The sequence below is a fragment of the Trachypithecus francoisi genome, unplaced genomic scaffold (assembly GCF_009764315.1).
Source record: "Trachypithecus francoisi isolate TF-2019V2 unplaced genomic scaffold, Tfra_2.0 Lachesis_group2, whole genome shotgun sequence".
Classification (NCBI taxonomy): Eukaryota; Metazoa; Chordata; class Mammalia; order Primates; family Cercopithecidae; genus Trachypithecus; species Trachypithecus francoisi.
In genome coordinates, this window is record NW_022681465.1 from 89,269,907 (window position 1) to 89,295,914 (window position 26,008).

Consider the following 26,008-nt stretch of genomic DNA (forward strand, 5'->3'; position numbering starts at 1 on the left):
GAGATCGAGACCATCCTGGCTAACACGGTGAAACCCCGTCTCTACTAAAAATACAAAAACTAGCCGGGCGAGATGGCGGGCGCCTGTAGTCCCAGCTACTGGGGAGGCTGAGGCAGGAGAATGGCGTAAACCCGGGAGGCGGAGCTTGCAGTGAGCTGAGATCCGGCCACTGCACTCCAGCCTGGGCGACAGAGTGAGACTCCACCTCAAAAAAAAAAAAAAAAAAAAAAACAGCCTATTCTGCCAAATAAAAACATGGGCAAAGCACAGTCTAATTGGGTTAATAGAAAAAAATTTGAATTGGATATTTTATGACCAATCAGTTGCTTAAATGAAATAATGTGCCTCAAGCTCCTAGCATGATTTCTGGTCCACAGTATGTGTGTTAACAAATGCTAGTTTTCTTTCCTCTGGCCATCAGGTCAAATAAAATAGAAAGGTATTCCTCTGATGCAGTGGATAAACCTGGCTTTTGTGTCTATATTCTAAATCTGTTTTCCTAGGGGCATGTTTTGAGCATCATAAGAAGAATCTGAGGCTGTTAACTTCCACTGGACAGTGCAATCATTACAGTCAGCAGCACATCATCAAGAAAAGTTTGTTGTTGTTGTTGTTTGACAATGGTTTTACCATAATTGGTAAAAGCTCTACAGAACAGTCTTTGCAAAACCCAGGGTCACTGTAGGAGTGTGATGCCAGCTTGTGAACGAACAGTATGTATGCATTCTGATCAACTTGATTCAAATCATTGAGCATCTGGTTATGCAGATAACAGACAGCATTTGTCCAGACACCTGGCGTGTGCAAATTGCTTCTCATTTTTCTGCTTGCAAATTAGGAATCCAAGACCCCTGCAAGGTTATGAATAAATAACATGGCTTACAGACCAAAGTTATCATTAAAATAAACAAGCTCTAGCTCAAGCTTTAACAAGCCAGACACTCTGCAAGTAGTGCATTCCCAGTTCTTCATTGTCATCTTTGTGGCTTATGTTCACCAGTAATTTCTTTCTTCATTTTTCTTAAGGGATTGTCTTCATTTTTCCATTTTGATGGCCTTTGGCAGTTGATGGATAAAGAAAATATGGCTTACTATAGTGAGCTTGTTTGATATAATAATCAAGTAAGAGGACCTTGATTTTCTACCCCTTGTAAAATCTTAGGAAATAGTTGGTCCTGAGCAAAATTATGAGGAAGTGCATCCTCCCATTCCATGAAGTTCCCCTTTCTCTATGCTGACTTTGTCTTTTGGGAAATTGTCTCTCTCCAGTAATTTTTTTTTCTTCTTCTCCCTTCTGGAAACTTAGTTTCAGGAGATATGCAGAAAAAAAAACATACTAATGAGCAGACAGCTGTTAAAATAGTAATATGTTCCTTTTAGCAGAAACATTGATATTTTAACCTCAGACAAAAAAAGCTACATGTTAAGAAAAAAAAAAATCTGTGAATTTCAAAATTTTAGACATGAATGAGCAGGCGGAAAACGTATTTTGATGGGGGAAGAAGATTTGAAGTTTCGTGAACATTACTCTTCATAGGCTACTTGCTCTACCTACACAAAGGCTGTACTTCGGGATGGAAAGCCAGGATTTAAGGGAAATGGTGAGAGAGACGAGTGGCAATCTGTGAGGATCAGTGGAGAAAAAAAGAAAGGAGAATATTTGTGTGATGGTGAGGGGTTCAAGTTAGCTTGCTATGTAAAGACATTCTTTCTGGAAAATGCTAAGTCTTTATGGAAAAGCTCCATGATGTTATTTATTTTGCTAGTCTTTTCACTTCTTTCATGCTAGATTTGTTTAAAGTAAGCACTTTGGCACAGAAATTAAAACCTAGGCAGTAAAGTCTAAGTAATCAGATGTAGTGTATTAGCAAGCCTCCCAGATGGGCCCCCAGTAACTCTTGTCTCTTTGTATCCATGTCTTTGTGTAGTCTTTCCTGATAGTGAATATTGTTGACCACGTGGCAAATGGATATTGTAACAGTGATGGTATGTGACTTTCTGGAAGGTGAGGCTGTAAACCCACTGACCCTTCTGTCTCATACTTTATTGCATCACTTGCTCTAGAGGAAGCCAGGTGCCATGTGATGAGTACACAAGCAGTCCATGGAAAGCCCATGGGAAGTGGAAATGAAATCTGTCAACAAGCTCCAACTTGCCAGTCTTATGAATGACAACATTCCCAAAGCAGATCCTCCAGCCACAGCCAGACTTCAAATGACCACAGCCCCACTGATATTTTGATTCCATTCTCATGAGAGACCCTGAGCCAGAAACATCTAACAAAGCTGCTCCCAAATTCCTGACTCCCAGAGGATATGAGGGATAATAAACGTTTATTGTTGTTTTAAGCTAGTAGATTTTGGGGCAGTTTGTTATGCAGCAGTAGAAAATGAATACATATGTGTAAGGCAAGAATCCAGGCTAGAGGTTTAGCTGGAAAAGTCAATAAATTAACTAAATAATTGTGACTCAGGGGCCTGTCATGACCCAGCATAATTTCAGACATTGCAGTTAGAATCAAAAGACCCCACAAAATCCCCATCTTCAGATAAGGAAAAGAGCAAGTAGAGAGATATGCTTACATTTTGCAGATATTATAAGCTGTAGAAAGGAGAGAACATTGTAAGGTAGACCAGATAGTTAATCACTCGTGGAGAAGATAGCACCTGAGGTGTCCCACGGAAGAAGAATTAAGAATAGATTCAAGAGAGGTTTTCTTGATGGGAAAAAATATGATCAGAGGAGATGGTGATAGAAATGAGCAAGCTCATTGTGGGAGGTTTACGGTGTGTGTGTGTGTGTGTGTGTGTGTGTGTAACAGCCTTAAATGTTAATTTCTTATCTTGGAACACAATGTGAGAAGTAGGAAAACATTTAAAATATTTATGTTAGAAATCATCTTGGAATGAGGTGCTAAGAAAATAATTTGGTTTTAGACTAGAGAATAAATTGAGAGTGAGGTCACTGAGGGAATGAATTTCATGGTGATCCGGGGTTGAGAGAGATTTCATTGCAGGTAGTAGGAATAAAAAGGAAGGGCAAATTATGAGAAGACAAAAATGACGTCATCAAGACCAAATGACTTTCTCTCTTCCCCTGGACTACAAACACCACGGCATCAGAAATGGTGTCCCCATTGCCTAGCACATGATTGGCATTAGTAAATGCTCAATACATATTTATTGGATGAATAAACAAAGTAGGACCAGTCCTTGGCAGAGATGTCAATAAATAGTTAATCAACAGTTGGCAGAACTGAGGTCTCAGAAAGTATGAACAACTCCCATCCAAGTCCATCCTCCCGTTCACCATTATCCTATTTGCTTAATACATTCGATAATGCTGGCCTTCCTTCAGGAGTGAGATGGGGTCATGTTACTCACACCATCAGGGTCTTTCCTCATGATAGTTTCTTCCGCCTGGGCTGACTACTCCTGTGTTAGTAATGTAAGGAGATATGGGATAATTTTCTTAGTATCTGGCTCTCCTATTAAATTGCAAATAAGCTCCACTAGGAGAGGGACTGTGTCTGTTGAAATCACCATCATATCTCCAGTGTGTTTTATTGCACACATCTAAACTGATGTGGTTTGAATTTGTGTCCCCACCCAAATCTCATGTCAAATTGTAATCCCCAGTGTTGGAGGAGGGGCCCGGTGGGAGGTGATTGGATCACGGAGGTGAATTTGGATCATGGAGGCAGATTTCTCCCTTGCTGTTCTCGTGATAGTGAGTTCTCATGAGATCTGGTTGTTTAAAAGTGTGTAGCACCTCCCACTTTGAATCCCTACTCCAGCCATGTAACATGTGCTGCTTCTCCTTCCCCTTCTGCTGTGATTCTAAGTTTCCCATGGCCTCCTCAGCCACGCATCCTGTGGAACAGCCTGTGGAACCATGAATCAAAACCTCTTTTCTTAATAAATTACCCAGTCTCAGGTAGTTCTTTATAGCACTGTGAGAATAGACGAATACGTAAGTGAAGGATGAGATCCCATCTATTTGTTTTTCTGGTCCTTCACAGTAGAGTCCACAGCATCTATTTCTCTTCTTGAATAGTTATTTATCTCATTTCTCATATTCCATCTGTAAAAAAAAAGAGCTTAACATAGTAGTGCTGAGACTGACATCATTAGAAGGTCTGCTTGTGTGGTTGGCCCTTGGTTGGTGTCAGGAACTTAAACTTCTGGAGGATTCTCATCATTCTCTTACTGGTAAGAGTGGCTCATGGTGCTGAAACTGTGCAATAAAAAGGTTCATGCTGAGCACCTACCTGCTTCCTTCTGGGAGTCTGGAATTTTGTTACATGTTAGGCAGAGGGTGTCTACATGGTCAGCCCTCAATAAACCTTGGGTACTGAGTCTCTAATCAGCTTCCTTGTAGACAATATTTCACATGTGTTGTCACAGTTCAATACTGGAGAAATAAGTGACTCCGTGGGGTGGGGAGTCCTGGGAGCTTGTGTCTCATTTCCTCTGGGCTTCTCCTCATATACTTTTTCCTTTTGCTGATTTTGTTTTGTATCTTTTTACTGTAATAAATTATAGTTGCAGGTACAAATGTATACTGGGTACCATGAGTTCTTTTAACACATCATAACACTGATGGGTTATTAAGAATCCATAACTAATTGTCCATTGGAAACTGCTGTCAACATTGCCTTAAAATATATTCTGAATATGACTGTTTATCTCCTCCATGGTTTCCACCTTTACCAATACCATTATCATCTTTCTCCTAAATCACTCATCCTCCCAACTGGTCTCCTTGTTTCCAGTCCTCTTTTTCTGCAGTAGAGTGGAGTGAACTGAAAAATCCATAAACATGTCCTGTCATTTTTGTTGTCAAACTCTCTAATGACCAGACATCACATTCAAAGAGAAAGCAAAGTGTTCATAGTGACCTAAATAACCTGGATCCCCATTGCCTCTCAGCCTTGATATCCTCCTCCCTTGTCATTCACCTCACGCCAGCCATATGGGTTTACCCACTCTTCCTCACAGACATGTTCTCCCTCAGAGTCCTGACACTCACAGTCATCTCGCCCTGGAATGGTCAGTCCAAAAGTTCCTGCATGGCTCATTCCCTCACCTCTTTTAGATGTTTTACCAAATCCGTGATGCCCTCCCCAGCACTTTGTCTAATGTCAGTCTCTCCTTATACTCCCCCATCCCTCTTTACTTCTGCTTAACCCTTATTATCAACCTACTACAAGTCTCATTTATTTATCTTGTTTTTTGTCTGTTTCACTCACTAGAATGTAACCCTCATGAGGGCACAGATTTTTGTCTATTGTGCTCACTGCTGAATCTCCAGTGCTTATGATAGCTTGTGACATACAGAAGGTACTCATTAAATGCTTGATGAATTAAAGTATACATAAATGAATAATACATGACCCAGCCCCAAGCTTCATCTCCATTGTACAGTCTTCTTCACTTGCCCAGAGAATTTTGTATATACTTATTTTTCATTATAATTTATCTCATTCTCCTTGTCTGCTACAATCAGAAAGGATTGGCAATCATTTTCTAATTGTTCTTGTGCCCCATACACCTATAACAGTGCCTGGCATGTTGTAATTATTAAAAACAACACTCATCATTTTTTAAATGACTGAATGAATGAATAAATGATTTTTCTTATGATGTCAAATTGTTCTATAAAGGAATATTCCAAATTATACTGCAGTATATGAGTGTACCAGTATATGAATGTACCAGATTCACTAAAGATAAATCAGGATTTGGGTTTGTTTTTTGTTAAGATAAGCATACTGAGTGGTAACATTTATTTCTGTTTGCTTATTTCTTTAATCGCTACTGCTTAACTGTTTTCAATTCTTTTTCTTAAGTTTACACATACATTCTGCTTATAGCATTTTGTAGTTTATATTAGAAATCATGAGAAAACAATTTCCAAAGAATATGGAAGTTAACTGTTTCTTTGCATCACCAGCATTAGGGAGTATTGAGTCACAGACCCACATGTTTCCAGGGGCCTGATAGGCAGCGTAAGTGAGCAAACCTCCAGGTCAGTGTCCAGGCCCTGAAGACATGAAGTGCATTTTTCACAGCCCACAGCTGGTGTTCAGTACGGCCAATGGGTGCCACGTGGGAAAGCAGGCTTGATGCTGCCAAAGTTCCTTTTTCAAAATTAAACCTTTCACTTCTTAGTTCTGGAGATGAAAATACATAGTAACACATGTAGTAGAACTATTTCCTAAAAGACAATGCGATGGTAAAAGTACTACAATCAGAGATGATAACATGAGAAGCTGTGATATGGATTCACCACCCTTAGAAGTGTTGAACGTAGTGTATGCTACATATTCCAGTCTCCAGGAAGTGTTAGAATGGCTTACGATGATTAAGAATTAATTTGTGTTTATTCTTTTCCCCCTACTCTCTATCATATTTCCAAATTATAATGATTATAATGATAATTCATTGGAGGCCACTCATCTGTTTGGTTTGGAATATGATGATTCATTACACCCACTATCAAATTCCTGGCCAATATGGAGCAGAAGCTTTTGGCTAGCAGAAAGCACAAGGTGTACACATTTGATCTACCACACAACACGGCAGATACCCCATTTGCATTGCCAGTTGTGCTACACAAACACTTTCCTGGAATTATTTGAAATACAACAAGGGTTATTGCTAAAATCTCTATTCTGGGAAGAAAAAAAAAAAAAAAAAAAAAAACTGCCATGTTTTCAAAGAGTTTCTTGCCAGAGAAGGGGAACAACATTAATAATACAGGCCAGTCTATCATTCGGATAGTTCCCTTGGTGGTCAATTACAGCTGGCATCCTAGAGGGAGCAGCATCTGGTATACAGACTTTAAGCTCTCTTCTGGCAAAAGAAGATCTAGAAGCAGTTGAATGTATATTGGGACTCTTCCTAACTTTTCTCTAGGTAGTATTATCAAAGCTTAATGCTTGGCAATTACTTTGTGGTTATCATTTTACAACTTTTCTTTTTTTGATTTCTGAAAGTTTATATGGCTACTTAGGAGACACCATGACACAACAAGAGCCCAGATATGTCTTTTTTTGTGTGAAAATATCCCAGGTGCTTATGCACTTCTTTAAATTCCAGAGGAACAGCATTTGTCAGGTTTAGAGCTCTCAGCCAGTTACTGTGGAAGAATACAAAACAGAGAGAAGTTTGGTTTATCATGCCTAACAGAAGGTGGCACCAAAAATATCTAATAATGGTTTATTTAGTTTTACTTAGGACGTGATTGTTATGTTGGAATATAAAGAAAATTACTCAAAATCATTTTCATAACACCAAGTAATCACTGTATTTTATCACAGTACCATTCTCCTGTTGTCTAAACATTATTGCCTTATTTATCACACCAGTACCATCATTTTCATATTATGCCTCTGTTTATTTCCACGGTCTCAAGCAAAACAATAAGTAAACTAAGTTACCTTTAACTTTCATTGGACAAAATTATCCAATAATTAACTTTATTACTTTCTAACTTAAATATTTTCTAAATTTAGAATTCAATTCTTGATGTTTAAATGGGATCTCATTTTGTATATGCCCTGGTAAAAGAGATACGACTATTTAGGAAGTGTTTACAGCTCCTTCTTAAAGATAAAACCAAAAAGAAGAGCACAATAATGACATACATAAATGCCTGCTTATTTGTTTGCGAGAATATATGAGATTCAGAGCCTAGTAGATTCATACCTAGTAGCAGATACGAACAGAGTGGTTTGAAAGCATTCATTGTTTCTAAAAATCAGCCTTATTTGGTGAATATCAAATTCAGTTTTTTACAAATAAAAAAAAGTTTCAGAAAGATTAATAAGTTGGCCATTGAGCTAGTAAGAAACAGGGCTATTTATACTTCACTATTTGAAACTTCTCTATTTAAAACTAAATCCTCTCTTTGCATAAATGGCAGAAAGATTCAGGATAAATCTGTGTAGATAAATTAACTACATAGTGGCATGTAGGCTTGTGACATTGCAGAGAAGTGCAGCAAACTCATTTACTGTCATAACAGTTATGTTCTATTCTGCCTTAGTTGCCCTTTATAATGGAATTGATTTTTTTTAACTCACAGCATCAAATTTCTCTACATGAGTTCTGTGTCCTTTAAAACAGACACCTTGGGGATGCTGAGCATCAAGAAAATGAGCCAAATGTTTCCACAGCTCTTCCCTTTCAGTTGCCTTGGGAGTGCCTGCCACTTTCTTTTTAACATTTTCAGTGGTGACAACTCTTCAGTATTTGATGGCTGTTTTTTTTTTTTTTCTTAATGTGAAGAGAAAAAAAGAAAAAGGCTATCTAGAGCTAAGTCTAGAAAATAGGGTGAAAATTGCATTATTTAAGCTCCAATTCAAATGTGTTTATAAAATAACAACCATGATGCTTCCCTCCCTCCCTCCCCCTTTCCCTCCCTCCCTCCCCCTTTCCCTCCCTTCCTCCCCCATTCCGTCCTTCCCTCCCTCCCTCCCTTCCTTCCTTCCTTTGCTTCCTTCCTTTCCTTTCTTTCCCCTTCCTTCCCTCCCTCACTTCCTTCCTTCCTTCCTTCTTCTCTTCCTTCTTCCCTTCCTCTTTCCTTTCTTTCTTTCCTCCTTCTTTCCTTCTCCTCCTTCTCCATAAATCATCTGTTTCTATGAAGGGAATTTCAAAAATGTTATCAGGATAGAAAATTATTGAAATAATCAAATATCTTCCTAAGTGACAATTTTAAATACTAATACTTTGAGAAGGAAATGCTGGTGTGTTCATTTATCTTTGAGTCAACTCTAGTGAAAATACTTTCTCTGGTTATGTTTTACTGTGTAAAAACCTCTCCCAAACATAGTGGTGTTAACCCACAATTATTTTACTATGCGCACAGTTTTGTGGGTCAGAAAACTGGGTGGGACATCACAGGAATGGCTCATCTTAGATCACAACAGCTGGGGCCTCTTCTGGGTGGCTCTATGGGCTGACGATGGCTCAGATGGGGCCATTTATCTGCCGCCTCAGTTCTGGCTTTTGTCGGAATTTCTTAATTTTTCTCCACATCCAAGTTGTCTTATTTTCATTCACTCACATGTCTAGAACCCGGCTTAGATGGGTGGAATCTCTGGGGCTGATTGGTCTCCTTTCCTGATGTGGCCTTCCAAAATGCCCAGCTTCAACTTCCTCACAATGTGATGGTTTCAGTAGCTGGGCTTCTTACCCAGTGGCTAGCTTTCCCCAAAACAAGAGTTCCAAGAAGCAAGAAGTAGGAGTTGCTAATCTCATAAGACCTGGACCAGAAACTAATGCAGCATCTTGTCTGCCATATTATGTCAGTAAAATCATTAACAGAGCCTGCTCAAATTCAAGGGACAGAGACATGAACTCCCAAAACTCAATGAGAAGAGTATCAAAGAATTTCATAGCTACCTTTAATCCACCACAAAAACTACAAGTATCCAAATAGATAGGAGACATATTCTTCTCTGAATTTTTCTCTGTCTTGAAAACATCAGAGATGTTCAGGGTGCTATATGAATTAAAGAAGAAATGTTAAGCATAGATTTGCCTCAAAATACTGCAGGTATATGCTCAGAATCTAGATATATTTATTTTAGTATAGAGCTGGTTCTGATTAATTTTTATGTCTACATAGCTGACTCATTCGAAGATTTTTGGACTCTTTATTTCGAGAACAATCGCCTGACAAATTAGTGCAGTTTACTTATGCTGAGTTATAAATCATGTATTCCTCTCTACTTTGCTTAAGTTCATCTCTTTCCCTGCAGTATCCTGCCCATATCCATGCTAGCTTTGCTGTCTGAAATTCCTATCCATCCACAAAAATCCGTGTCTTCCATTAAGCCTTTTCTCATCCCCAAACCAGATATTTTCTTCCTTTCATGTAAGCCTCCATAATACTTTTTGGAGGGAGGGGATTCTGTGTTATTTTTCTTCTCATACTTTACTTTGAATTAAAGCCATTTATTTATTTATTTATTTTCCTCTCACTCCGGGCAAGCTCTTATGAGGCAGGACAACTTATCATTTATTTTTCATCTGACATCATTCTTAGTGTGGTGCCTTGTCCACAGTAGGTGCTTGAGAGGTATTGCTCAAAGTGAAGAATTGAAATATTTATATATGAGAATTTCTGTTGATTTTGCTACTTTTATAGAAAGATCCATTACCTAAAGGCGGTGATAAAAATTGAGTACTTACTCTGGTTAGGATGATGGTGATTACCTGATATACAACATCCGTTGAGCAACCATGAAGAATCCTGGCACTTGCCTAAACACCATGCTAGGCCAGAAAGCAATCAAAGTTTTCTCATGCACAAAAATTCATTTTAGTGGGGGAATTAGACATCAGATAGCAAGTAGATAACCATTTAGTTGAATTATGCTAAGTTCCATTAAAGAGAGGCTGAGTGTGCTAGCAGTGGGTAGAATAGGGAGATCTAACCAATCTAGGACAGTATTTAGGGAGGGCATCCCTCTGGAGGTGACTTCTGAGCTGAATTCTGAAGAACAACTGGTAATTAACAAAAGGAAGAGGACAGGTGGCAGTCTGAGACTTGAGCGGGTAGGACACGTGCCTTGTTGGAAAATAGAGAGGAGTGATGTTTGCACTGAGATCTGAAGGATACATAGGAGCCAACAGGGTATGGAGTGGAGGGAGCCAATATCAGGCAGATGAGACAGTATGTGGAAAGGATGTGGGGTGGCAAGAAGCATGGAACATGAGACAGGCAGAAAGATGGTCAATGGGGCATGGGAGAGACTGGCTGAGGACCTGGGTCACTTTGTGGCAGGCCCCTCATGGACCACACAAAAGATTATTAATTGGCTTTATGCCTAATGTAAGAAGAAGGCATTGAAATAATTTAAGTAGAGATGTGCCCTGTTCAGATTTGTGGTTTCAAAAGAATATCTTCATTATAACAATTTAACTACACTTTAAAAATCAGAAATTTTCCCAGGGTCAGAAAGTTTGAACGACAAATCAACAAAGGCAGAACGTAAATTCAAGCTTTCAGATTCAAAACTCAGAGTTTTTGTTTAAAAGAGTGTTGGGAAGTGCCATTTTCCCTTAAGCTTAGGGGTGATCTATTTCATGTTTCAGACATGTGACCTACATTTCAGGTCCATTAAGACCTGAAATGGCTTTCTGTCCGCTTCCCATCCACATCAGATACAGGGATGTGGTTAGAGAAGGTATACAAACAATGACAGTACTGGCTCTAGAGAGGAGTTTACAGCTATGAAGTCTAGGCAGAATTTCCTGGGTATTAATGTTCTCTGGAAAGTCTTTTTTTTCCCCCTACACCATGAAGAGGCAGGCGGTGGTCCTCTCTTTAGTGTCATTGTAGAGTAACAATCTGCATATAGACACACCAGAAACTATGAAAAAAAGCCTGGTTTAGGAATTTAAAAGACTTAGATTAAAATCCTGACCTGGCTTAAAGTCCAAAATCCTGGACTAAAACGACTATGTCTGCGGCACTCTTAATTTCAGTGAGCTTAAGGTTTTCCACCTGGAAGAAGAATGTGATAATCCTGACTCCACGGGCATCCCGTGAGGATGAATAGAACATTGCTACTGCAAAATCTCTTCAGTCTATTAGTCTGTAAATGATCCTGATTATTGTTGTTATTACTATTTTATGTTTTGTGTCCTTTGTTTACTGGAGCAGATATTGCTATTTAAAATCCACTTAACTTTTGTTCTTCTTCATAACATTTCTTTGTGTGATAGACAGAAAAGTCCTCCTACCCCTACCCAACCAAGTTGACCACATCTTAACTCCTGGAACCTTTAAACAAGTTACATAATGTGGCAAAAAGGACTTTGTAGAAGCAATTAAATTAGAGGTTTTGAAATGGGAAGACTCTCCTGGATTATTTGTGTGGGCTGTATGGAATTACATGGGTCATTGTAAGAGGGACTCAGGTGGGTCAGAGTTAGAGAGAAACGTGGGAAGATGCTATGCTGCTGGCTTTGAACATGGCAGAAGGAGCCACCAGCCAAGGAATGCAGTGACTTTTAGAAGCTGAAAAGGGGACAAATTCTCCCCTAGAGCCTGCAGAAGAAACCTAGCCCTACTAACACCCTAATTTTAGCCCAGCAAGGCCCATTCTGAAATTCTGACCCCCAGAACTATAACTTGTGTTGTTTTAAACCATGACTATTGTGGTGATTTGTCATTCATAATACACTATAAAACAATGAATTTTAGCCAGCAAAATTTTTATGTCCCATATTTTTGTGCAGGAGGGCATTTTGTTTGTGTGTATGGGGCTTTAATAACTATCTAATTATATTGATTTATGATACTTTCATTATTTTAAAAAGCCTGCATTGAATCTAAATTTAACCCAGTAATTACTTTCTTTCTTCCTTTCCTTTTATTATTTTTTCTTGTTTGTTTTAATGGTAACCAAAACATAAAAATAATACAGTAGAAAGTCTCTTGAGAGGAGGATTTTTTTAAAGTGCTGTTATATCTGGCATGATGAAGCAACTACTCCACCAACTAAATTTGTAACTGGAAAGCAGAAAGTTCTTCAAAGTTCACACAGAATAAGAGCCTGGCCTCCCAGGCAGGAGGATGCCATCTGTCGTCACCATGGCTTTCTGCCAGAATGATTGCTTTCTCATCCCTTCTAGGGAGGAGATTTTTAGGCAAGAACTACCAGCACAATCTACTCTAATAAATTTGAGATTTTAGAATTTTTTCATAATTCTGTATTTTTCTTGGTATTGAATGGTTTAGTTAACAGAAATAAAATGGATTTTTGTTTTCGTTCTTTGCATCTTTTCTTACTCTGTGGGCATATAATCACCTTAACTTCTACCTAAAGCCATTTGCTCTGCAGCTAGTAAGAGGACTTTCTGGCTTGACTGGACATAAACCCTCTATGTGCCATTTTTAAAAAATTCCTACCTCTGATGAATAAACAGACAGCCATACAAATATAGTATTAAATTCAATATAAAAAGAGAAAATGGGGAAAATTTTAGCATACTATTAGGAATTGCATTTTTCTAAATGTTTACTAACTTTCTGTATGTTATGCTTAGCCCATAGAGTCTTCAAGTCCATGACAACATTCTGGAAACAAAATGCCAAGCAGAGATGTTAATGTTCTTTATTGTTGAATACTGCTCTTAGAATCACAGTTAATTTTTTCTTCTCTGGGAATAAACATATAAATATATCAATACTGCTCCATTTAATTAATAAAGCTATCAGTACTGTTCCATTTAATTAATAAAGCAATTATTTCTATTGATAAAGAAAACTATTTGCTTAGAATGGTAGCTTAAGTCAACCCTATGAGCAAAAAAGCTACTTTAGTTGAAACTTCTTTTGGTGTCTGGTTTGCTACAATAAAATTGGACATTTCTCTAAAGTCCTATTTTCCCTGCTGAGTGCTAAAGTTATAACTGTGACAGTTAAGCTGTTTACGTTTGAGCCCTTTAATAATTTTTATTGTCTTCCTGTCTAAACTTGCTTGAAGTATGCAATAAACTTTCAATATTTAACACAGAGCCTTGCTTACCTTGGTAGGGAGGGGGCAAATTTCTTTCAAAACAGGGGTGTAGCGTATTGCATGTGGTTTGCAAAATCCCATATGTAATTCTGATTCAGGGCTCCTTATATTTCCTCCCTACTCCCAGTATGAAAAGTGTCTCTTTAGAGTATCTTTTAGTTTGTGATAAACTTTAAAGTAAATAAACTATCCTTTCAACGAGGTAAAGGATGATACCAAATGTCATAATTCCAATAAATTGGAAAAATAACTATGATTCTAAGAGCAGTATTCAACAACTTTCTAGAAAAAAACTTTCTAGAAAAAAAAAGTCTACACAGGTATCTCAAAAGTGTGATAAAAGAGGGACTATATTAGATGCTGTCAGCACTCTGTCTATATCTTCTCACCTTTATCTGTTCAATGCTCTCTGACCAAATTCCAACTGCATTTCTCTGCCAAAGGGCTTTCTCCACATCCTACAGCTCATTTTGCTGCCCATAAGGCAAGCTGGAAGAGGCAGAAATTATTGCCCTGTCTAGAAACAGCCTTCAACTAATGACTAACAAGGGCTGTTGTACAAATAACCCAACTTCAGCATCCCTCAGGTGGGATACAACTGAGACATGCATTTTACACTGGAACATGGCCTTCTCTGGAAAGATTAACCCACTGGATATGCACAGTGTAACTTCCTTTATTTAAAAATTACTTTCTTGTCTATTTTCTTTTCTTCCTTGTTTCACCCCTTTATATTTCTGCTGGTGTTTCCCAGAGTTACCTTTAATATAAACCACAATGTAGGATCCTGGAGTCCATCTCCAGGAAAAAAGTAGGCAGCTTTTAAAAAACAACTTTTGATCAGCCCCTGGTTGACATAAAACTCCTAAACATGGAACCCTGAGTCACTATGAGTTCAAAACTGCTTATTGTGCTGTTCTGTGAACCCTACCAAATTACAAAGTTAGGTGGGCCCAGTGACAGTCCACTGTACAACAGCAGCGGTACAAAAGTAGTATCTCTTCAGTGGATAAGCTGAACAAGAAAGATAAATTTGAGTTGGCCTAGACACAGGTTGGCTGTAAGTCAATGCCATCTATATTGAGCTTCACCTAGGGATAGCCTTGAAAAACAGTAGTGAAGGAAAATTCCCCCAAAAGGCAGGCCATCCACTTTGTGTTAGGGAAAAGTAGCCTGATATTAGAATATATACTAATCCATGGGCAGCGGTAGATGACCTGACCAGCTGGTAAAAGGCCTGGAAAGAAAAAGGATTGGAATGTTTGGGACAAGAAATTCTGGGGTTAGGCAAGTGCCTGGACATTTGGCAGTGGGCACAAAGTGTGAAGATCTTAACATTCACTAGAGAGTGTAGACAATGGAAGAGACATTGAATGAATAAGTAGACAAAATACCTTGGCCAGTTGGCATCAGTCAGTCTCTCATTGGCCAACTCAGTGCTGGTATGATGGGCACATAAACAATGTGGTCATTATGGTAGAGATGGAGGCTAGGCATTCCCACTCACCTAGACTAACCTAGCTGGTGCCACCACTGACTGTTCAACTTGCTGACAGCAGAAACCAATCAATGCTGAAAACATTAAATCACATCATTTCTCAAGGAGACCAACCATCTCCTGGTGGCAAGGTGACTACATTAGACCCCATCTGCTTTAGAAAGCTCAGTGGTTTGTTTTTACAGAAAGAGACTTACAAGATAGGGCTTATGAACATTTGGCCCATGAGTCCAGGATTCCATATAATATCGTGTTGGACCAAAAAATCCACTTTGTAGCAAGAGAAATGCAGAAATGGAATCATCACTAAGGCACTCACTGGTCAGATCATACACTGGTCAGATCAATCACAGCTTCTGGTTTGGGGTGGTGCAATGTATGATCTGATCATTGGAATAGCCTGCCAAAGACATGACTGAAGTGTCAGCTCTGCTTTGCAAGGATGGAGCGCCATCCTTCAAAAAATGCATATCAACATTGAGTAAAAGACTTTATGTGGGGATCTGTCCCCAAAAGGAAACTATAAAGGGTGGAAGCAGGAATGGCCCCACTTGTGTAACTTCCAGTGTCCCACCGGGGGACTTTGGCTTTCCCCCATGCAACTCTGGGCTGGAGGTCCTGGTCTTCAAAAGGGGTACATTTTCACCAGAGGACACAGAGAGAGCCTCATTATGCTATACACTACAGCCCCTCCCTGAGAACTGTGGGCTTCTTGTTTCCAGGAACCAGCAAATCGTCTCTTGCTAGGGGTGATTGACCTTGATCATCAGGAAGCTGTAAGGCTGTTATTATAAAATGGGAGCAGGGAAGAACATGTTTGGCACACAAGGGCTCTACTTGGCCTCTCTACACACTTCCTTGCTCAGCTGTGACTGTAAATGGACAAATACAGCAACTCTGGTCTGCAGAAGCATGGTAACCAGAAGCAGGGACCCCCTAGTGGTGATGAGGGTCTATGTCATGCTGCAGCCGACCTGGTAGCTAAGAGTGAGAGAAATTTGGATGCAATTGTGGCAGAAAGAAACAATGAGTAACAATTGTAACTCCATGCCAGCTGCAGTGGCTGAAATTCATCCTATTAACCTCTTACTTGTTTTTCTTTGAGAAGGAAGGCCCGCAAGAATCCTGGAGGAGCCCTTGCCTGAATGTATACGAAGAAAGGAACTTGTGTGGCACAAAGGATGAGCTGTGATAGCAACAGATTAGGACTGCTTGCATCCCTATTCAGGCAAGGACGCACTGCCCAGCTACGGGGAGTGCAGTCAGCAGACAGCATCTAGCTGTCAGCTCCTTCAGGGTCTGTCTCAGCTACAGAAACCTGCCCTGTAGGGAACATCCTTCAAATGACAACCCCACATCTGGCATCTAAGAGAAGCAAAGGCATAAAGACCCAGGCATTTTAGTCCAATGTGAGATAACTTTACTGGACAATATTCATTCCAGAGCTCCCTGCCAGGGTTTCTGCATTCTACTTTTACAAAGCAAAGATGCTGAAATATAAATAATTTATTATTTCAAAAAAAGATGGGATATTTTGCATCCAAAGGTTTAGTGAGGAGTAAAGAGCTTGCTTACCTTCAAGGAAAACTTGGTATGATCCTCAATTTCTCCTTTAACCTTGAACTTGTGACAATATTACCAAGGTAAGTGCATGACATAGTCTAGCTGTTGGTCCCTTGGTGCAAAGGACAGAAGTGTCCCAGAGGAGATAGTAGGCCTAGACTCACTAAGCCAGGAGTCTTCCATTTTTACTTAAATGTAGCTATCTCATCTGTTAGATTGGTTAAGTTCAAGTACAATTATCAATAGGCTCAGTGAAAGACAGATAAATATGAAGCCCAGGTACAGAAAGGTAAAATCATTTGCATCTCTTCATGGTATCTCCTCAAAAAGTAACTGCTTCCCTTGTGATTGAAATGACAAATGTGTCCCTGAGCATTCTCATAAGATTAACCTGATTTCTGGGTTTTGAGATAGTACCAAAGGAACTATTACCATATAGGTAAGATGTAGTCACAGGTGAAGAAGATCCTTGTTGTCAGGTACCGATTAAGGAAGAAGCCAGTTTTCTGTCATTTACTTTGCTAAGTTCTTCCAGCAGATAGGATTGTGAAGTATGAGCCAAATAAAATATTTTCTTAAGAAAATATTTCAGCTTGGAAGTTGATTCTGCTTTATCAAAGTAATAATAACCTTGGAAATAAAGTGTTTCTGCCTGCCAATAGCTCATGTTAATAATTAAACAGCTTGCTGTTTGCAGCATTTTAGAGAGAGACCCTTAGGTGGATGGTCATGTTTACAAAATGATTCACCTCTTAGTATTCTGAAAATATGATTTCACTGTTAAGTAAGATTATTTTATTATTTGGTGTCTGACTCTTCTGTAAAGTTGTCTTCAGGTATTTCAATATCTGTCTTTTCACTTCCTGATTATTTTCCATTTTTAAAAATTATGTCCTTTTTCTAAGCCTTAATGAGAAAGAAATGTCCAAGGCAAACATGTTGGCTAGAGTTGATGTTGGATTTGGCATTCATTCTCAGTATAGAAGTTGATTATCCCAGAAACACGTTTGATTCAACACTGCAGGTCATACTGGCAGCCAATTAATTAAATTTTCATACTGATCTGCACCAAGTTCCATAAGATTGCCCAGGGTGGTGGTGTTTGAGTTGATGTTTCAGTGACAAGTATCATATTGATGAGATGAATGGCTTAGTCAAATTTACAAACTCTGGTGTGAAATGTATTGCATTTCTGCAACTCCAGGGAACTGTAAACATATTTAAAACCAATGAAGTGGAAACTCTCTTTCTTGGGGGTAATGCTTTTAATTCTTCCTAATTTTCCAGCATGAACATTAAAAGAAGTTCATAGAGCTGTGTAAATTAATACCAACCTATAAACTCATGAAATTATTCTGAGGTAATATGGAAAATTTATAATAAATGTTCAAAGTACAATTACCTCTGCTATCCTGAAATATTTTCTTAGGAAGCCAGGGTATGCATACTATATCAGAGCAGTTATAGCAATTAATGGTTGAGAAGGACAGGTATTAATTTATAAGTTATAGTAAAAGTTTTTGATTCACTTAACTTGGATGAATGGACCTAAGGTACTTGGTTCAACTTTTTAGAACTATAGAATAATAAACCCTAGTGATCATGTATTATAGGGAAAATATTCCTGTAATAAATTGTAATGGGAATGAAAACAAAACTTTTAAACGATTTGGAAAATAGAAATAGCAGAAACTATTATAAGTTATTTGGAAAATAGGAATAATAGACATTCATGAGTAAACTGGTTTAAAATTGGTTTGCTTCTGTTATGAATTAGAAGTAAGATTGCAAGAAAAAAAAAACCTTTTTGAATTGTTCGAATTAGGTTAATCCTTTAGTTGGAACATCGTGAACCTAGTAGCCTTTTAATCAGTCTTTCTCCAGGGCAGCACATCTGCGATTGGAAATGGGAGAGTGGAACTAATTCAAATCTTTTCAAAAAGTGGTTAATAAGCAGGAACAAATGGGATGGTAACCATGGAGAAGATAAATGGCTATCACATAGATGTGTTAAGTGTTGCTGACTGACTCCAAAACAGAACCAGAAGAAAAGAACCAGTTCGTCTAAGATTACCCCACTGCCTAAATCAGGGTCCTCTTTAGAGCAGGCCCATCTGCTGATTTTCTGAAGCCTTTCCAATGGTGCACACTTTGACAAATGCTTGGAGACAGGACTGTTTGTATACACTATCGCATATTAGATATAGCTTTTGGGTAGCTAACAAATTCTTTGAACCTTAAGTTTTTATCAGCTATAAAATAATTATCATTTTCCTACTAACTTCCAGCAGAGTTTTAAAAGTTTTAATAGGTTAGTAAAAATGGGATTTCTCAAAAACTTGTGGCTGTACTCCCTGCATGCCTTTCTAGCTTTAGCTTCTCCACTAATTACCTCATTCTTGCAATTTTTTCTAATACACATTTTAAAGACAGGGAAGCTGACAGACCATGTTCTTTTTTTTTTTTTTTTGAGACGGAGTCTCGCTCTGTCCCCCGGGCTGGAGTTCAGTGGCCGGATCTCGGCTCACTGCAAGCTCCGCCTCCCGGGTTTACGCCATTCTCCTGCCTCAGCCTCCCGAGTAGCTGGGACTACAGGTGCCCGCCACCTCGCCCTGCTAGTTTTTTGTATTTTTTTTTTTTAGTAGAGATGGGGTTTCACCGGGTTAGCTAGGATGGTCTCGATCTCCTGACCTCGTGATCCGCCCGTCTCAGCCTCCCAAAGTGCTGGGATTACAGGCTTGAGCCACCGTGCCCGGTCCAGACCATGTTCTTATACCAGCTTTCTTTGCAGGTTGCCTCTAGGGCTTTAGATTGAGATGGTATTATGGACTGAACTGTGTCCCCACAAAAAGCCCCAGCTCCCAGTGTGGCTGTATTTGGAGATAAGACTTTTTAAAGGAGATAATCACACTTAAATGAAGTCATAAAGGTGGAGCTCTAATCCATCAGGACCGACGCCCTCATAAGAAGAGGAAGAGACAACAAGAGTGCACATGCACAGAGAAAACGCCATGTGAAGACACAAGAAGGTGGCTGTCTGCAGGCAAAGGGGAGAAGCCTCACAAGAAACTAATCCTGCCAACACCATCATCTTCAACTTCCAGTCTCCAGAACTTTAAGAAAATAAATGTATGTTGTTTGAGCCCACCAATCTGGCACTTTGCTGTAGCAGCCTGAGCAGATGAATTCATCTGGATTGACTTCTTGTTGGTCTGGTGTCTATTGCATTCTGCCTGAAATGGGTTGCAGGCTTACCAAATGTGACAGATCCTGTACCAAGTACATGTACACAGCTAAGTGTTCTTGAGGGGGCACTTTCTAAAAGACTTTATACTCAACTTATTAGAGAGGATTCACCTATTATTATTTTATAGTTAACAGCAATATAATCTTTGCTTATTCTTTGCTTATATTTCAGTTTGTATTTCTCACCAAGTCCATGGAAAAAGTTTCTTACTAAAGCAAAACTAAAATTGGTTTCCCTTTACATGTAGAAAACCAAAGGTTGTTATCTCTTCTTCACCAAAGATAAATTCATTCCATTACTGCTAAAACATTCTCCGAACAGGATTCCTAAAGCAAACACCTGAGTCCTCCTCCTAAGTGTCCCCATGTTCTCACTTTCAGGATCCATCAACCAAGGATACAAGACTGTACTAATGTTCACATTCAGTAGTCTTGCTCAGTACTTTCTAGGGAATTTGCTGGAACCTGAATTTTACTTACGTCAAAATTTTCTTCTTTGATTTTTTGCTAATATTTTTAAGTGTGATATTATTGTGTTAACATCTTTAAGTTTTAAAGAAGAAACTCTATTTTTTGGAGACACTGAAGTGTTTATAGATTAAATGATAAGGTATCTGGGATTTACTTGAAAATTCAGGATGAGTAGGTGGATGGGAATTATAGATATAAGAAGTTTGGTCATGAGTGGAGGATTTTTGAAGCTTCACCATTGGTACAAATAATTTCATACATATATACTTTTTTCATATCTTGTATAAATTTGAAAATTTTTACAAGTCAAATAATTTTGCCTCTTTCCAGAGAAACAGACTTTAGGAGTATGTTATGTGTGCTCCAAAAGGCCATGGCTAATTCATTAAGGTTATCAAAGCTTATCACATTTCTGATTTTTGACCTTGTCCCCATGATACTTACTCCTGTCACACTGAGGCAAGGCCCTTCAGCCTCTTTCTAGCAAACACTTGACTGAAGTCATAATCTATTACCAGCAATAGATCTTTCATGACAGGTTCTAACCTACTCTTAGTTTTTAACCTCACTCTTAGAAGTCCAGCTCTCTGTATATTAGGCTTTTTCAGTTCATATCAATCAGCTCCCTATTGGGGGTCTAGGATTGAATTATCAGTTGACTGACAACCCATCTTACTGCACTCAAAGTAATCCTCTTTGCTAATTCTCCTAACCATTCCTACCTCCTGTTTTCTCTTGTCCATCCCCAATGAGTGTTGGACAAATTGCTGGTCCTTGATTCTCTGTAGCTACAATGAACATCCATTTCCTCCAATATTCTCTCTGGGAGGTCAAGAGTTGACTTTTGTTCTCCAACTGCTTAGAGACAAATTCTTATCTCTCACTCAGTATGTAAGCCCTTATTCAACCAAAGTTCCTGTTGGCCCCATGCCATGTTAGCCCCTGCAATTAATTATTAATTACCTGAATTCTTAGTATCTACACACACACACACACACACAGAGAGAGAAATACATTAATTCTAAAATCATTCTGAATAATATTCTTGATTCTTGGTTAACCCAATTATACATTATCCTTGGAACCAGTGACATATTTGGAGAGACTGATATTCTGAATAGCTGCTAGTTATAACTCCACAAAAATAGGCACCTGCTGACCAAAAGTTGGTTCCGGATTAGTTTTTAAATGGTTCTGGTGTTAAGCTTGTAAACAAAGCCCAAATGGCTTTGGGTACTAGAACTTTAATATGATTTTCTTTTTTCCCCAAGAATATAATGTTCTTTGGAGACACAAGGAAACTTTGAGGCTGGAGCAGGCAGCTTCCTCTGAAAGACCATATGTTCAACATTGACATGGAGGCTGGTATGGCAAGAGTGGGTGGAGTGCACTGTCATACCGAGCTGGCATTCAGAATCCCAAATAACATGTTGTGGCCTTGAAGACAGCTAGAATTATGCTACCAACCTTTCTTCTCTTGAACTTTCTCCTGTGTCCTTTGAAAAGTCTACCTTGGTAAAATTTATTCAAAAGACAAGACAGTTTCCTAGTAACAACTCAATTTGATAAATGGAAATTGAAGCCTCACTCTATGCATTAGAAGTGAATGATTGCATTTATTGAATATCCTTCCAAGAAGAACAGTTTCATTCCTAAGTACTTATTTTCTTTGACTAGTCATCCCTAAGCAAGGAGAATATTAAGACTGTTTAGTGACTAATGAAACTTTAATTATATTGTGATACACAAATTACTTGGACATGAGGTAGCTTCTTAGGGGTGCTGTTAAGGAGTGGGAGAAGCAAGGTACAGAACATTTTCCTATGAAAGAGACATATTTCTCTCAAGGCTAGATACAGTTGGAAAAAGATTTCAGGAAAACCATGGCCTGGCTTTATATGATAAACTCCCTGATAGATGGTTTCCTTCCTGAAAGTAAAGGTCCTTAGTAAAGCTAGCCCACACCTTCCTGTGGTAACCTTAGTGGTGTTTAAAAAATTTATGTGCAGATAGTTCTTCATAACTAACCTTCTTTCTTCCTTATTTCCTCTTTTGCAGGTCTGGAGGAAATGGAACCCACTGTCATTCTTCTTCATTCACATAAATGAAAACAGTGTTTCTGGATCCAAGCTAAATAACCACAACTTCTGAAATATTTATTGAAAGGGCCTGTCTTCTAATACTTTTATTGTTTTTATTTTGTTTTTACCTTAGGCTTTTAACCAATTTTCTACATGTATGTCTAAGTTGTAAGACTCCCAACAGACAAAACACATAGTACTCTAAGTCTTAAGTAATATTTAAATGAACAAATAATGTATCTTTCTTATTTCTTTTATTTTAAAGTAGCACATTGAAATTCATAGTCAGTGTGTGGCATATTATGACCCCTGGATTTTCTGCCACAATCCTGAAAAACAAAGTTTTTCCATAACCTTTCTGAGATATTTGCAAGTTCATATTTTAAAATCCTGAGTTGCCTGCTGATTTTTAGTTAATTTGAAAGCTGATCATTTTGTTTTTAAGTACACTATTTTTTCTGTTTCTTAATAAGATTGAGTTCACTTTCGTGAACATCAGTAATAAAGCTGAGAATCAGAATTTAAGAATCCCATCACACTATCCTTTTAAACTTAATTCAAACTCTGACACGTGTTTACCACACTAACATAAGGAGAGAGATAAAATATCAAGAATTTTCCACTTCATGATGTAACTGAGCCATCAGGTTTTTAACTGTGGTATCATTTTGTTTCAAGGAATGTGATTTGCTAAGGGAATATTCAAGTGATGCTGTGATCAAAGATATTCAATCCAACCAAAGCATAATTTCATAAAATTACAGTGTGTGTTTGTTTTTCATGACAGACCACAGGAATACTGTCAAGCTTCATCCCCAAATTCTTGTCCATCACTTCTTTCATTCAACACAGCTTTTTGTGCTTTTAAATTTGTTTTAAAAATTGCTCATTTTTCTCGTTATTCTTGTTCCTTTCTGTCTTTTAGTGCTTTCAGCCTTATTTTGTCCAAGACAGTATTTTTAAAACAGCTCCTAGATCCTACTGGCTTTACATTAAATTTTAATTAGTATTTCTCATTGTCCTTTCGATCTCTTCTCTGAAACATTGATTTGGATGAGGGATCAGGGTAGAAAATAAGCATAAATGAGTGGCTTTGGGGGAAAACAAGACTATTAGCTGTTAGCTGAGGGACTTTTTTACAACATTGCCTTAAGAGTTGTGAAATTGCTTCAGTTTGTTATTCCAGAAGAGACAAATATGAACCATAGGTCCAATTATATATGCACCAGAATTCTCTCTCTCTCTCTTTTGTTTTGTAGCAGACTAGTAAAAGCTGCTAGTATGGAATTTGTCTTTCTGGTACTGATATCTAGAGCCTTGAATACCTTTTCTCACCTATACAGAGCACTGGGATCAATGCTGTGGGAAGTCAGGTGCTAGTTGTACAGGTACAGAATGTAGAAATTTATCATTTCATAGTTCTACACAGCACACCTCAGTAAAGTAGTTCACATATTGCAAGTTCATTCACATATAATCTATCTTCTGTACCTCATTGCACTCCTAAGAAGCAGGTAGGGTAATTCCCAGGCAAAAGAGGTCAGAAAGGTTAAAGGACTCTTCCAAGTTCACTCACTAGTAAGTCACTGAGCAGCTATTCAGACATTGTTCTTCCCATTAGTTTTGAGCCTCTCACAGCGACTTGTTAACAGCTCACAGCATGTTATTCTTGGACAGAATTCTCTTGATAGGAATTGTCTGGGACATTATTCATAAATTCTAATAATACTGTGAGGTTGGTGACAAGTGGAGATGTCTCCTTTTTATACACACAAATTGTGTCACTAAACAGCAAAATGACTTGTTCAAAGGACAAGAATAAGTTCACGTTACTGGACAATACTGTCTGTGTGAGACTAAAGAAATTGGTTTATGAGAATTAAGAATCCCGTCAAGCTCAGAGGTCTTCATTGTTAGATACTGTTAGACTCACTGTATGCTCCAAATAAATACGTGTAGTAAACCTGAATTGGTGTTTTGAGTTGACACCACAGTTAAATGATGTAATTAACTTCCTGAATATAGGAGAGTAAGCCACAGAACAACCCCACCACATCATCTTGAAATGATGGAATTCATGCACAGTAACTATAAAATTGTTCAGGCTGTCAACAAGATTCCATAAGGTGCCCTAGCTAGACTCTCTGATTGCTAATAACCTCAAGTGGCTGAGAAGACATTACACTAGTTTTCTTAGTTATCAAGGAGAAGGTTACCCTGGATGTCCCCAGATCCTCGCTAAAACCATTGGTGCAAAGTCATCCCAGTTAACTTGATGGTAATTGTGTTTTACAGAAGTATCTTTCAATTAAAAAAGATTTAAGACAATATAAAAGTGTTTAAGAGAATCAAGATAATACTGTAAATATTTTTGTATTCAAAAACGAGAAAATATTTGGAATTTTAAATAGTTTTTAACAGAATTCTTGCCCATTAGAGTGATGACCTCATAAAGTCATATTCAAATCTATAATTGAGTGACTAATTAAGACTTGTGACCTTAAGGGGAAATCTTCCCTATTTTATGTACTATTTTGAAACTGGTAAAAGTGCAAAGTTCTAAAATATTTTTAAGTTGATTAGCCCTGTAAATATAATTTGAATGTAAGTATAACTGAAAGGAATTTTGTTTATTTCAGAGAAGATAACTTGAAAATAAAATAAGCTATAAAATGCAGTTTTATATTTTTGATCTAAGTTTTGAAATGGGAACCCTTTCAACAAAACGATTTTTTAAAATTTCCTAGACATAGAGTAACAACATTTGGAGGCTAAAGTTACAATCTTGAGGAATTACTGGATTTTTAAATCTAAAACTTTAAAAAGTTAAATATGTTTTAAACAAAAGTAAAAGCTCTGCATGTTCTTTCCTCAGCACAAAAATTACTCTCAAGGGCACCAGAAAAATCTTATCAATGCCGCATTGGCACTAATCTATTCATTTTAGTATTTTTAAATTAATTTTTCTCTGAATATTTCAATTTGCTTTGCCATAACTCCCTAAGAAAAATCTAAAGAAGACTTTGACTCCCATTAAGTATGCAAAATTTTACTATATGGAAAAGTAATATTAAAACCTGGCACCAAAATGATAGCTTCCTTGCAGACATTGTGAGTCAAGGAAGCTTAAAAAGCATAGAGGAATAGGGAAGGAAGAGGCTTATACAGCTCACCAAACTCTGTCCCAAAAGCCCACACATCTCCTTTCACACACTGAACACAGGTACAGATGTGCAAGCATCATTCTCAAGGAAATGGTTGCCACCCAAATTAAGATTTCAGAATCTCACCTAATTTCAATTTTGTGTTTGGCTTATGTATCCAGGATTTTGTTGCTAAAAACAAAAACATAGGGGAATGCCAAATAACTGTGAAGGAATTATATTTCTGTTGATTCTTTGATTTACAAAATCTTTGTTCCATTTTGATTCTACAAAAGTTTATTTCATATAAGGGAGACATGTAGTCTACAGTTTTGCCTGTTTTGCCACAATTTCAATTTTGATTTGGGAAGTTTTCAAGGAATAAACTTGTATCGAGTGTCAGTTATACGGGTAAAGAAGTTGAAGGTATTTCTCCTTTCTGAGACAGACAAGGGACTGCTCATCC